Source organism: Lactuca sativa, chromosome 5, assembly GCF_002870075.4.
Source record: "Lactuca sativa cultivar Salinas chromosome 5, Lsat_Salinas_v11, whole genome shotgun sequence".
In the NCBI taxonomy this organism is placed as follows: domain Eukaryota; kingdom Viridiplantae; phylum Streptophyta; class Magnoliopsida; order Asterales; family Asteraceae; genus Lactuca; species Lactuca sativa.
The window spans coordinates 48,039,309-48,055,092 of NC_056627.2; positions in this window are offsets into that span (position 1 = coordinate 48,039,309).

Below are 15,784 nucleotides of genomic sequence, written 5' to 3' on the forward strand. Positions count from 1 at the left end.
TTGGATCAGAGTATTGCAGTAACGGATGGTATGTCCCTTTTTGTTGCAGTTTAAGCACTGTATTTCCCAACAGAGACCATGGTGGTGGTAATTGCATTTGATGCATTTTGGGAGTTTTCCAACATAAGGTCTTACTGGGTTAACTGGGATACCAGAAAGAATTGCAGTGGAAGGTGTAGACGTCGTGGCTGTGAAGGCTGTCACTGGTTGCTGTCTTTTGCTCGTCCCTTGGTGTGATTTTCCCTTGACTTCATCCCTGAACTTTCGCTTGCTGTTTGTAACGTCCGAAATTTCAAAACAATTAAAACTTTTCAAAATCACCCATTTTATTAACATTGTTACAAAAAGGTTTTCAATACATTATTTAACAGAGTAATTTCCCAGGTTCATATCATAAACCACCAACGCGAGGAACGGTACGATCACGCCTTTGCCTTGCCACAGACTCTTGAGAACCTGAAACATAAAACCACAACTGTAAGCCCGAAAGCTTAGTGAGATACCCCCAGAATACCAACCACATATACGCCTTCCGGCCCATAACATATCGCCTTCCGGCCCATAACATATTGCCTTCCGGCCCATAACATATTGCCTTCCGGCCCATAAGCATACAATGCATATATAACATAACAAATAATCATATAGCAGTTCATAGACAACAATCGATCAACATATCACATATCATAACATTACTCTAAACAAGACACCGGTCTAGCCAGTCACTAGCATAACATTACCCTTTAAATCAGTCAACATACTAAATGCATATATACGCCTTTCCAAGCCATGACCTTCCGGTCCACATAGCAACGCCTTCCGGCCCATGACATGTAATGACAACTACCCGGATTTCCATCCGGTAAAAAGGGTCGGCCTTGGTGCCATAAACCCTAGCGATATAGTGAGGATAACTCACCTCGAAACTGCCGACTGAACAGATAGCTCAAGCTGCTCCGATCACGGATACGATCTCCACCTCTGGACAGTCACTAATGCACTGAACTCAAACAATAACAACAATTACCAAAATACCCCTGGAACCACTGGTAAATCCTTGGTCAAAGACAAGGTCAAAGTCAACCCCTAACTGACCCTACTCGCCGAGTCAACCCTATGACTCGCCGAGTCCCCATACTCAGAACTTCACTCAACCCACGACCTAACTCGCCGAGTCACCCCAAGACTCGCCGAGTTCAACGACTCTGAGTCCACTCGCCCTTGACTCACCGATTCCTTAAAATTCCCTTTCTATACGTCGAGTATCCCCTTTTACTCGACGAGTTCCTCCTGGAAGAATCGCGGGGCCACCCCGACTCAACTCGCCGAGTCTGAAGAACAACTCGACGAGTCCCAGTAAATCTTCAAGCTACTCGCCGAGTCTGTTTATCGGACTCGGCGAGTCCATACCATGCAGTCGATCAAACTGCTTCCTGAGATAGGTATGGTTCCGAAATACACAAGCATGGGACCTTCTGGACCTCTAAAGGTCCTAATACAGGGTTATATTCGTTTGGGTAACAAGGTAATAATCCATCTAATCACCAAATGGGTTCCATAAACCCTAGATCCATGCACACATCAATATAACAGAAATGATCCGAATATTACCTGAATGACGCACTCTCTGTGTCCCCAAACCTTAGAACTCGAATCCCTTGCAGTTCCTTTAGCCAAAACTCTTCCCTTCTTGCACCACAATTTCTTCAAGTCACCAATGGCCTTCAATCTTGCTCTAGATGCCCACAGCCGCTTAGGGTTCTTCTCAATCGACCAAAAGACGGACAATGACGGCCTAAGAGGCGTTATATACGATCCAAAACCGAACGGTTAGGGTTTCTGCTGAACATCGTCGACTCGCCGAGTCCATATCTGGACTCGTCGAGTCCAGTCGCGAACCCGCGACCAAGTCTGCGATCCTACTCGGCGAGTCTAGGCTCCAACTCGCCGAGTCCCCTCTTAAAACACCCCAAAATCATAATTATGCCAATATTTGAATTTTCGGGCTGTTACACTGTTCTTGGGCTTACAATTCGGAGTGTTGCGGTAGTTCGTTGCTCTTGGGTGTACTTGGTTGTCACTTGGACTGGAATCGATGATACTCATTCCACTAACATTTGCATTGTTAGCCTTAAGGTGGGTCAGAATAGCTGCCACGGCAGTTAAGACTGCGACTAGAAAGGTAGTTGCATCAATATATAAAGGGTAGGGGTTTCATTGTTCGAGTGACTATTTCCGGATGGAGGCATGATTCTGCAATACGAAAGATAAGGATTTTATGAGCGATCCAGGTTGACCCTGATGTACTTCGATTGTTCAAGAAAAGAGTAAGAGTATGTTCTAGGAAGCGTTGACCTACATCCCTATGATGCAGTCCTAATACGGATTGGAAGTATGTTCGCGAAGGTTTGACCTACATCTCCATGATGCAGTCCTAGTAATGAGTGGAAGTAAGTTCGTAGAATGGTCTCAAGACGTTTGTCGTTCAAGCCGAGGTATCGATGGTTGGTGAATAACAACATCCAACCACTGAAGAGACTTGGAAATGTCTCCGGAGTTAAATTACTATATTCCAATGACTTGACTAAAGCATGTTTCAGATAGGCTCCAATGAAAGTATGATAAGAGTACTTGGATAAAGAATGACACAGAAGTTAGCCAACTGTCAATATCTTAGATATTCCTGATGTAAAAGTTCGGGAAAATGACCTTGTAAAAGGTCTTACATCATATCCAGGGAAGATAGTCCTCGACAGCATAAAGACCTAACCAATCGTACGTACAGTACAAGATAGTTTCATAGAAAATTCCACATCGGGCATAGACAAAAAAACGATTTCTTCATAATAAGGAAAATAAATTAAAACATCTACTACTGGCGACGGTCATCCCTCTGGTGAACCCTCAGTTCATCCAGTTGATGTTCCATATCAAGTAGGTGTCTTTCGTACACTCTCTGGCATACTCGGAGCTCTATGACTTCGGCTCGTGATTCAGCCAGTGATTGCAGTAAGGTTTCATGGTTTCTCTCTGATCTCTCGCGAGCATCTTTTAGACGAATGGTGCGGAGGGTATGCATTCTCGCATCGGCGACAACTTCTGTGATCTGATGTAGGGCTATCCTGCCTTGAATCTCATTTTGGGCCACTCTGCGGACCAAGATTGGCAAGATTCTATCTGCTGAGCCCCCATTTCTCAGGTCATAGAAGCTTCGGTCACCATTAAATGGCATGGGCTGATCTTGTCCTTGGCTCCTTGTTTCCAAGCATTCCACCCACTCAGGCATCGGGCCATGAAAAGTCGGACGAGGGTTAGGAATTTGAAAGGGAGCTGCCTGGGGTAGGTTCTCAACCTCTGGTTCGGAGTTAGCATAGTCCGAAAGGTCTTCATCATGTTGATCATTCACAGGGATAGGATGATCATTCTCTTGTTCTTCTTCAAACCATCCATCAATGACCTTATTCGGAAGGTATTGGTTGCTGTTGGGATGGAGTCCATCCATGTTATCTACGAGAGAATTGGGGTAAGAAATTAATTATTAGGAGAACTATCTAGATAATTATTTAGAAAATCTTCATTAGGTACATCGCTATTTGTGAAGTGCATACCAGTTATATGTAATCGAAACAGGATAGGCCTTCGAATAAGTGACCTTAACTCCAAATTCACACAACATAGGGGTAAAGTAAAATTTTCACAGATTCTAAGTCTATAACATCTTAATTACATATAGCCTTAGTGTATCCACTTAGCAACTATCAACTTGGTAATGAAGATCTCGTTTTAGTTCTCAAGTATAAAGTACTTATAGTAACACCAAATACACCTATAGTATTTTAAGTTTAATGTTATGTTCTACTGTTCTCATTGTGGTAGGGTTGGTAAGATTTTAGACTTGTTGCAATCACACAACTAAACTTAGGCACATGCTAGTCAACCCTCGGATAATATAGTTGATCAGGCTATATCTTCCACGTTTTGACCATATGTCTGTAAGTCCACCTATGTTGCCCAACAACCGTAATTCTTTTGTACTGTCCTAGTGACACTGATTTTAGTATGAATGCAGGCACATATACTTACTTAAATATTTTATTATTTTAAAGTATAAACTCTTGGTCAGAGTATTTTTAATCCCATTGTATTTATAGTTAGTATATCTTTTATGGGTTGATATACTTAATTCACTATAAACAATGCTCTGATACCAATCTGTCACACCCCAAAACCAAGAACGGTGAAAACGTTCTGGGGCGGAGGACCTCATGTACAGTATCACAACAATGAAAAGTAGTAAACAAGCAACAACATCATCCATTGCATTAATAATATAATTTTAATACAAGTGTTATGACAACTTATGATTAACACTAAAGTATAATCAAAATGAAATATGAGTCTTGAACGAGCTCCATCTTCTCTAAACCTTGCATTGGTACGTGTCTATTAATGACCTGAGGATAAAAGTATTTTGAAAGTGAGTATCAGCTTTAAAGCTGGTGAGATCATAAGTATTTTAGTTTCTTAATTTATATGTAAGAAATTATTTGTATATGAATTGTAAGTATTGAAGATGTTTGTAAAACAACTATAAACGTTTGAAAAACCCTAGAAATCCATATGATTCCTACTATTATATAAGGGTGTCTTCTACCAAGACCTAACTATTCTAAATGTAGTCTTCTACCAAGACTTAACTGTTCTAAATGTTTGTTTCTTGTAAAAGTGTGTAATTTTCCCAAGTATAACTCTCATTAAAAAAACATAGTTTGTACATTTAATGTTTAAGTGAAATGATCACTAAATATATGTAAAGGGGAAACTAATGTAGTACTATACTGTTGTATTATAGGAACTACTGATGTACTAACTACCTTAAACCGAATTTATATTAAGTTATCATGTGATTAACTGTACCATACTATCGACTAGGTAACAACGAAAAATGTAGGTCGTAAAAAGGTATGACGTATGGCACCCGCAGACCTGCAGGTCCAGTTGTAGCTAGCAGCAAGGTGTAGGATAGTCAATCCAGTATAGATCTATACGCAAAGTCACGCTCTCCCTCCAAGAGACTCTGGCTACAACTCGGGCCATGACATTGAAGGCATGCTCCGATACAGTGGATCACAATTTTGTCAACGTATTCCTGTATATGTAATGTATTGATACTCGTTCTAGTATAGTTGTAAATGTTCTTCTTCTAGTATAGTTGTATATGTTATCTTTCTAGATGTATCTATGTAAATGTAATCATGTAAACATATCTATGTAATAGTATAGTAATGTACTGTAATGTTCTGCGTGTGCTAGCTGTAATGTGCATTCTCTGTCTACCTAGCATGTATAGTAATATACTGTGTGTACTAGCGGTAAACTATGTTCTCTCTATCTAGCAAGTATTGACTCATGAATGAGCTGACTCATGGGCATTGGATGAACTGGAAGGACCTTTATGACTATATATGTACATATGATATATAACTAATATTTAAACAACCTTCGCACGGATACCCAATGTCCCACCAGACCACATCTCAAGCGCGAAAAGGAAATAGGGTTGATAGCCTTCCTAAGTCTTTTAAACATTTCTTAAATATTAGTTATAAAGCATAAAATAAGTTTTGTAAAACCTTTGAACATAATTATTATCTAAGAAACGATCGACTTGATGTCAATATATAAAACGGTTTAAAGTCATGGGTTTGATAAAACAATTTAAGTAAAAAGAAGCATTTGTTTGAAACACAATTGTAATTGAGTTTGAATGAAACATACAGAGTAAAATAAGGAGTTTTAAACATATAAAACGTTTATGAATATCATGTGAAGAAAACTATTTGGTAAAACAGCTAATGAGTAGCCAATAATTTGAATGCTGTTTATTAATCACATGTGATTGATATAATAACTAGCATGATTCTACTTGTATCCCCCCCCATAAAACATTTGAAAACAGTTAAAACATTGTTTAAGGGGGTATGAACTCACCTGTTGCGAGTGGATCGGAAGGAAGTATCGAATACGTGCTTTGTGTCAAGTGAAGACTTAGACACTCACAAAGATCGTAGTAACATATAAGGATATACGTATATAAACAATTAGTCTTTAAACAACTAATAAAAAAGTCAAGACACTCTAGGGCATGACAAACACTTTGTATAAGTGTTATAAGTATTAAGGAGTGCATCTAAGTGTTGTAGGGAAAGGCTAGTATGATTGGGGTTCAAGGAACACTCTTAAAATACGTTTACTCCCTAAGGACCAACACCTCTTGAGTTTACGGTCGTAAACTCTTGAGTTTACGGTCGTAAACTCCTAAACTTTTGACCATTTGTTGATTTGAAGTCTTCTAAGCTATTCCAAGCATTCCAACTTCATGATTTAGCCTTAGGAAGTGTTGTGTGGCATCAAAACACTCCTAAATGGAGTTTACGGTCTAAGGACCATTTCACCATGAGTTTACTACCTTCAACTCATGATTTTAATACCTTAAACTCACAAGTTTGGTATTTGGGGGTTTTCAAGTCCTTAGCTCAACCATGGGACATTTATGGGACATTTATACAACTTTTAAGGTGTTTACGGTTTTGGGAGATCCGCAAACCATAAACACATATAAATGTAGGATTTTTGTGCTTTTTATGTGATACACTCATCAAGGATAGATCTAGACAAGTCCCTAAGGCATTGTGAAGCATCTAGACACCCTAAAGCACCCTAAGGCAATATATTTGGTGTTTACGGTTTTGGGAGCCTCCCAAAACCGTGAACACCTTGATCTTGGTGTTCTTGGGACTTTTCCTTGGTATAAACATGTATAGCTAGCTTTAAATGACTCTAGGATAGAAGTACTTACATTATGGAAGCTTGAAATGAACTTTAAGTCCAAGAACACTAGTATGTGTTCTTGGTGTTCTTAGTGTTTTGGAAAAACTAGTCAAAACACATAAATGGATGGATTAAAGGATGTACAAGCACTAGATTAAGTATTAAACCAACTAGAAATGGTTAGAACACTTACTAGTTTGAAGATCTAGAACAAAATCTAGGATGATACTTGAGAGAGTTTGGAGTTTACTCTTTTAGAGTTTACTATTTTAGTGAATGGGGAGTAAACACAAATGACTAGTTTTTGGGAAGTAAACTCATGCTTAAGGCATGAGTTTACGTTTTTGGATGATTTTTCGACCCTAACATAAAAGTTTGGTCGCGAACTTCTAAGACACGAGGTGTTTGCGATTTTTAAAATTTAAAACCCGAGATGACACTTTCTTTCACCCGTTCATTTAAAAATAATATTAAAATAATCAAATGAACTTTATTTTTCCCAAAAACAAGTAAAAGTGAAATTGACTTTTAGGGTTTGACCGAATGGAAATTTCGGGTTGTCGCATCATCCTTCCCTGCTCCACCTCTTCACTTTCTCTTAGTCCCTACAAATCAGAACAAATGTGAAAACCACATTCTGTATCATAGACATAAGAACGAGTAGATGGTGAGTTATTAGTTTGAATAGTGTATATACCTGCTGACGTTGGCTTCACCTTGCCATCCTTGATGTCCTATAGGTACTTGGGGAAGCCCCTCTTCTAATGGCCCTTGTCATTGCAATAGTAACAGGTGGCCTCTTTGGGGTCACTAACAGCTGGAATGTATGAACTGGGCTTCGCCTTTGGGTCATTGCTAGATTACCCAACATGGGCCTTTCCCTTTAAGTTAGCTTTAGGAGCAGCCTTTCTTTTCTTCCCTTTGCTTTGACCAATGGTGAGAACATGAGCATTAGTAGAAGGGGCTGGATTATTTCCCTTCATTCCCGACTCAGCAATCTATAGAAACTTTTGGAGTAGGGTGAATGTGGTTTCTGTGTTGTTCAAATGATAGGCCAAAATGAAGTCGGTAAGGAGTTCAATACCATGTAAATGGCTAACTCCTCATCGAACAACACATTGATCCTAACAAGGCGTTTCATGTACTTTTGCATTCTCTACTTATGGTTGCACATAGACTTTCCCTCTTTCTTTTTGCAAGCCATGATAGCTTTAACCACTTCATATTTCTTTAACGAGCTCTCTTGTGTTACTTTTCCATAAGGTCATTGTTCATCTAATAGGAACAATAGTCTTCATAGAACCTCTACAATTCAGGGGGCATAGTAGCGACCATGATGCAAGCAACTTTTGTTGCATCGTCATAGTGTTTCTTATAGGAGGCTAGTTGTTCTGGAGTAACAGAGGCTTCATCGATATCAAGAAGTTTTTCTTCAAGGAGATATTCATTGCCCTCAAATCGAAGAGCCATCTTGATATTACGCATCTAATCATTGTAATTGGGGACATCAAAGGTCATCTTGGACACGATAGAGAGAATGGAGAAATCCGAATGGTGGGTAGACGATGAAGGAGAAGAAGCATCACCAGGAGTAGACATCTATAGAAAGAGAAGGTAGTTTTAGTTAGATGATAAAATAATCCTTAATATTTAACCCATAATAAATATTTAAGGCTAGGACCCAACTATGAAATTCATAATCTAGAAGAGGGATGTCTTTATCTAATTGTAAATTTTATAAAGGTAGGTAAATGCAATTTATCAATTTCAATCAAAAATGAAATTCCTAGATCTTTTGAGATTCATTGAATCTACCAATGGCATGTTTAATCTTATATTATGGTCTTAAATTTTTGATTGGGATACCAAGGATCACAAACAAGATGTGAATAACCATACAAATATGCTTGACACTCTCGATGTCATTTATCATCTCCAATTAATGTATCGGTTAATCACACACACTCCAATAACAATGATAATTTTCGATATGCCCAACCATACTCTTTATAGTCTTTATTAGTGTGCTGGTTAACCACACATGCTCCACTAACCACATGTAAAGCTTAATGTGCAATTTCATGGATTAACATAATTTTCATATTTTTCCTAAAGTAACTAAGAGTGTGATTTTTTAAAAGTGGTTTAGTTACTTTAATAGCATTGTACTTTCAATGAAGTTAATGTCCTATTAGATTCTTTCTGCTAACGACCCTCCATCAAACAAGGAATCCGTGGGTGGGAGTGGACACCCATTCAACTACAATTTTATAGAAAGTTTGCTTATACCCCATTATAGTTTAGCTTCGTGAATGAGGCATACTAGCGATCTGACTGACTTAATATACATATAGTAATTAGCTTTTTAATATTATATGTATATGGTGTATTTTAAAACTTTTAAAAAAATACTCGGTTTAATTACAAATTCGAAATTAATAAAAATTAAATCTATTTAAATTAAACTAATAGGGATTAAACAATTTATTTACCATTAAACAACTAATTAAATAAATTTTAATCCTAATCTAATACCCTGTAGTTTAGAAATTAGAGTTTGGGTTTTACCAAATAATAATTATCCAATTTTAAGGAAATTAAAAGCTAATAATCATCAAAACAAGGACACCCTAATAAAACTCTAGCAATTTCGAAAATGAGAAGGAGGCTAGGGTTTCTAAAAACCCTTGTCCAAACAAAAACCATCAAAAGGGTTTTTGATCTTATCCAATTTGAGTAAGATCACAGAGAACAACCACTCTGATACCACTGATGGGTTTTAGAGGTAACAAAAAACATATTTTTTGGCGGAAAACCTAAAACCCGAAGTTCTCATACACCCTAAAAGATCTATGTTCTCACTATGATATGCAAACAAAAATTTGAATTTAAGAACCCTAACATACATTGCTATTTTCGATTTAGGAGAAGGGATAATAGAAAACATACGTTTTAGTTTATTACTATTAATAAACTTGTAATCCTTCTTTGTAGAACTTCAGAAAGCCAACACTAGAAATCACGTGCCTTTGATGGCTCATATCCAAACCGTAACAGTTGGAGGCTATTGAAGAGAGACCAGTAGAAGGTATGACTTTCGGCTCTAAGAATCTCTTGGAAGAGTGAATTTCAAAAATCATATGCCTTGGGGTATTTATAGGGATTAAGGAGGTTTTTAAAAGGCAAGTTTCCTTTCGGATGACTCTAACCCTTTTCTTTCCCCCAAGCAATCCTAAGCTTCCTAGAACCCATAGAAAAACTCCCTTGACCCCTCTAGAACCGTCTCCTCTCCTAGATAGGTTCTAAAATTAGTCAATGTTCAACTTTTGGACATTGACACTTTTAGTCCTTCTACCTTTAACCAATTAATCCCCAAATTAATTCCTTTTAATTTCTGATTAATTCTTAATTAAACAATATAAATTTTCAAAACATATTAATACATTATTTATTTTTATTTCTAATTAATTTATTAATATAATAAATTATCAAATCATCATTTCTCTCCAAACATTCTAGTCAAGTACTAGGTTTGAGGGAAACCCAAAAGGAGTTTGCTAGTAATTTAAGTTTATAATAATTTAGTAAATGGTTTAAAAAACTAATTCATCAAGTTTCCCCAAAATAGCAGCACACAACATCTAACAACATACATATCGGGTCCACAACCATCGTACTAGATTACCCCGAGCCCACATCACGAGTCTAGTTTGACCACCTGGCCCACAAGTCATGCATGGCTTGCCTTTCCAGCTCACAACTTATGTTTGGCTTGTTCCCAGGTTTGTTGGCTTCTACATAGAGCAATATTGCCTCAACCCAACTCCATTATGTTGACATATGAAACAAATAAAACACATATGAAACAAATAAAACACATAACATCAAACAGATAATCATGCAAATCTAATAGATCACTACAACATAACAACATCCTATACTAAGATAAATAGCCTAGTGGGTCGATATTGGTTCCTTCGACCCATAAGTACAATGAGGAAAAATCACCTCACAGTCTGAAAATAGCTGAAAAGATCACTGCTCCAAAAGCTGCCTCTAGAGATCACTTATACAATTAACAGGGACCCAAACTCAAAATACTATACAAATTACCCAAAAAACCCTTAAGTCAAACTTGATCAAAGTCAATGGTTAAAAGTCAACCTACAGCATTGGGCTCCTAATCGCTTAATGGGTTAAGTCGTTTTCTTCATTTCTAAGGATTCCAAAGCTCAAATATGGTCCATTTTATGGTCTAAGTGGATAAAGTTTCCAACTCTATCCATTTAGACTCTCCAAGAGATAGGGATCTCACTCCTAGGTCCAAAAAGAGCAAAACACAACTTGACTTAAACCAATAAGCAAGTAATCTTGAATACCTCTAGTCTAATACTTCCAGAAAGGTTTCTAGCATCATAATAACATAAAAATCCCTGCTTTCCATACATGTATGTCCAATTCATGCCTTGAACTCCCATTAGGTAAAAAAGAGGGTTTATGGCCAAAAAAACATGCATGACACCAAAACTCATTACTAATCTAGATCCAAAGTACCAAATACCCTAAATGGCCTGGAGATTTACAAGGTTCTAAACTTTATGAGATCTCACCAGTCCAATCAACAAGAACATGAAGATTTAGGGACAACACTCAAGATCTAGAAACCTATCATAATAAAAATCGATTGTTTCACACTTACAAAGGTCCAGAAGAGTGCTACAACAAAGGAAGAGGAATTGCTTGCTGAATCTTAACTCACTTCCTTTTCTTTCTTCCTTTTTATGGCTTCAAAGAACACAAAAAAGGGCTTAAATAAAGGAGGAAAGGGGATTAGGGTTTCTCTAGTCTCAAGGAGGTTGATGGAGGCTGAGGGTGAGAAAACCCCAACCTCATTATTCTTTTAAATAGGGAGCGAAACCTAGAAAATAGGGTTTGTCAATTTCCAGTTGTCACGTTGTGGACATATAATGCCACATCATGGTGGCTTAGTCGAACCTGCAAATTTATCTTGATTTGTCATGAAGTGGTGCCTCCACCACGTTGTGGCAAACACTAAAATGTCAAAACTTGAAAATGTGAAGTACCTTAGGATTTGGGTGCTACATGAAGAAGACAACCTTCTTTGGAGTTTGTGAGAAGCTTTGAGCTTAATGTTAATCATAAATTGAGTTTTAACCTTCCATGTCTCTATGAACTTCATATGTTTTAAGTTCTCTATTGGTATTAACTCATTTGGCTGCAATCTATTTGCACACATAGTGATTTTGGTACAATTTAAGTTCTATGGGCTAATTAAGCTTCTAAGTGAAGTTTATGAAATAATTCTTGTTTGTTGCCTATCCCATTTATATAAAGAATGCATTAATCCTTCTATATGTTCATTTTTGAGTGTTTTAACATGCATTTTAAGTTATATGAGTCTATTGTTTCAGATTTGAGGTTATATGAAATTTAAATGGATTAATGAGAAAAAGTTGATTCGTTTCCGTTGGAACCAGAATTACGTGAAACATTTAAATACGAAATTATAAGCACAAAGGTTATTGAGTTTCCAAAAATATCACATACCATACATAACCATAAACATGCAACACGACTTGTAACAGCCATAGAGACTATTTCATACCAAGTGAAATGTTATGGGTCAAATCATAGACTTACAATCACTGCTGCAATGACCTATTTTAGCCAACCGGCCTATTTCATCCCAAGTGAATGATACAGGAAAAATCCATAGTCTTACAACACTCATGCAATTGACATGGCCTTCCCCATGGGCTTTCATGCAAATATAACAGCAAGAGTCACCAAAATAACATGCACTAAATGCACATAGTTCCCTATATAATATAGTGGGAAAACTCACCTACAAACGTAGATGAGAGCTAATCGACTCACACAGTCAAGAAGTAGGTGCTACATACCTGCTAAGCAATCATACAAGGTAAAATTTTAGTCTACCTTCTAAAACTATCCATTTGACTAAAATTCAACGGTTGTTGAAAGTTAACAGTCAAAGTCAACTCTAGCTGCCTTCCACGTCATGGCCATCTAATCATGATCCAGATCAAAGATCCATTACCACATCGTGACAAGCATTACCACATCGGACTCTTCCCTTTCGTACTGGAAATACAAGAAACCATAAACATAACTGTAAGCACAAAAATTAGTGAGCTTCCCCAAAATACCACATACAACATACACATAAATATAACAATGTGTGGCTATGTTGGGTCTATAATAACCCCCAGGTCCAAATCAACCCCGTCTAACAACAAGTAGTTGTGTCGGGTCTGTATTAACCCTCGGGTTCATATTAACCCTGAGTCCATAATGACTCCGAGCCCAGTTTGGCTCCATGCACATATCATACAAATCATATCATTAATAGTCAGATAGTCACATACATCTTATACATATGAATCATTGGGCCAACGTTGGTGCCTTTGACCCACTAGTGTGGTGAGAAGAATCACCTCACAGAAAAATGCTCTACTGCTACTACTGTTACTAACATAGTACCACTGCTATGCAATACCTAATCAATGAAACCAAATAAACCTTGAGCTCTTCCTCCAAAATAGGTGGTTGACCAAAAGTCAACTCAAGTCTAAGATCAATGGTCGAAGCCAATGGTAAACGTTGACTTTAGTCAATCGCCACATCGTGGCCATCTATGACCATGTCGTGGCCCTCCAGTAATATCCAGTCGCGATTTCCACATCGCCATGTCGTGGCGACCTGTGTCATGCTGTTGGCACTGGTTTTTTCAGCAGCTTAATGGATTAAGCTATTATCTTCGATCCCGAAGGCTTGAAATTTTAGATATTGTCCGAAAAATTTCTAGAAGGATAAAGTTTCCAACCTTACCCGGTAAGACCATCCAAAAGGTCAAAACCTCAAAACCTAGATTCAAAAGGGCTAAATATGACATGAATTTCCCTATTAAGCACTTATCCCTAAAATTCAATCGCTCATTTACTCTAGAACAGATTCTAATACCTAATCCAACATAAAAGTTGGTGCTTTATCTACATGAATTCCCATTGCATGTCTTGAAGCCATAATGAGGTAAGAAGAGGGCTTTTCCATGGAAATCCCATGCATGGTTCAAAACCCCACAAGAATCTGTATCCATCCCAACAACTATGTCAAATGTCCTAAAGATCCATAAAGTTGAAAACTTGATGAGATACTAAGACTCTAACCCACAAGATTGCAAACACTAAGGATGAGGACTAGCTTCTTGAGTATTAGCTCAATTCTTTTTCTTTCTTCCTTCCAAGGCTTCAAGAACACTAACAAAGGCTCAAAATGAGAGAAAGATAAAGAGAGAGAGAGAGAGAGAGAGATTTAGGGTTTCACGGGTCTAATGGAGGTTGATGGACGCTAAGGGTGAGCAAACGCTAGCCCCCATTCCTTTAAATTGGGAGCAAAACCCAAAAAATAGGGTTTTTCACCTGCCAGCTGCCACACTGTGGCCTATACTGACACGTTGTCACGGCTTAAATGAAACACACGACTAATATCGAATTGCCACATCGTGTTGCTTCCCATCACGTCGTGACGATCCTATAAAATGTCAAAATTTTCAAAATGTAAACTACATCAGGATCCGGATGATACAACTCTCCCCCACTTGAATCAGACTTCATCCTTAATGTCTGCCTCCGAAAATAACTCAGTGTAATGCTCTTTCATCTCGTCCTTTGTCTCCCAAATCCACTTAGAACCCCTTCGGTGCTGCCATTGCACCTTCACCAGTTTAACTTCTTTGTTGCAAAAAGACTTAATCTTTCTATTGAGAATCGCAATCAGTCTCTCTACATAATTAAGGGGCTCATCGACCTGAATTCCATCCAAAGGAATCACAGCAGAATCATCGACTAAACACTTTCATAAGTAAGAGACATGGAAAGTGTTGTGTATCTAACTGAGCTCATCAAGCAACTCCAAACGGTAAGAAACGTTGCCCACCCGGACGATAATTCTAAAAGACCGATAACCCAGGGACCTAACTTCACCGTTTCCGAAATCAGACAATACCCTTCCAATGTGATTCCTTCAATAGTACCAAATCCCCCACCTGGAACTCGATATTTGAGTGACGTCAGTCGACATAGCTCTTCTGAAGACTTTGTCTGACCCGCAACCTGTCATGCACAGGCTGTATCATCTCGGTGGTCTTGAGCATACATCAGTACTTGCCATGACCTGCTATTCGGCCTTGCCCCAACAAATTGGGGTCTTACACCTCCTCCTATACAACATCTCGAAAGGTGGTCGATCAATACTGGCATGGTGACTATTTTTTTTAAGAGAGCTCGGCCAGTGGAAGATAATGATAGGTTTTGAGCATTCTAACACTCCTATGGTGTACATGCAACCCTATAAACTTTGGATCTATGTTTTCTCTACTATATATTTAAATATTCAATATCCAAGGTTTCATCCTAACTAGAATAATATGAAGCAACTATACTAAAAAAGTCTAGTTAGATGACATACCTTTTGATGAAGCTTGAAGTCTTGAACTTTAAGAGCTTAGCCCCAATTGTGTGGAAGCCTCAAGTGGAATCATAAATCAAAAAAAGACGTCTTGGAAAACCTGAAAGAATAGTAATCACAGTAGAAATTGGCCCACTCTTGTATCCTCACACACTACTTCTATTTCATGTGCCAAAGAACTTTTTATATAGTTGGAGGATTAGGGTTGCATTCATGTAAACCCTAATACGCATGACCTTTCATTTACATAGGATCTATGGGTTAAAAACTCCATGGACTATCCATGCAAGCTTAGCCAACCTAAATGAACTTGGCCCATGCTATACGTATATATATATATATATATATATATATATATATATATATATATATATATATATATACATACATATATATATATATATATATATATATATATATATATATATATATATATAAGAGT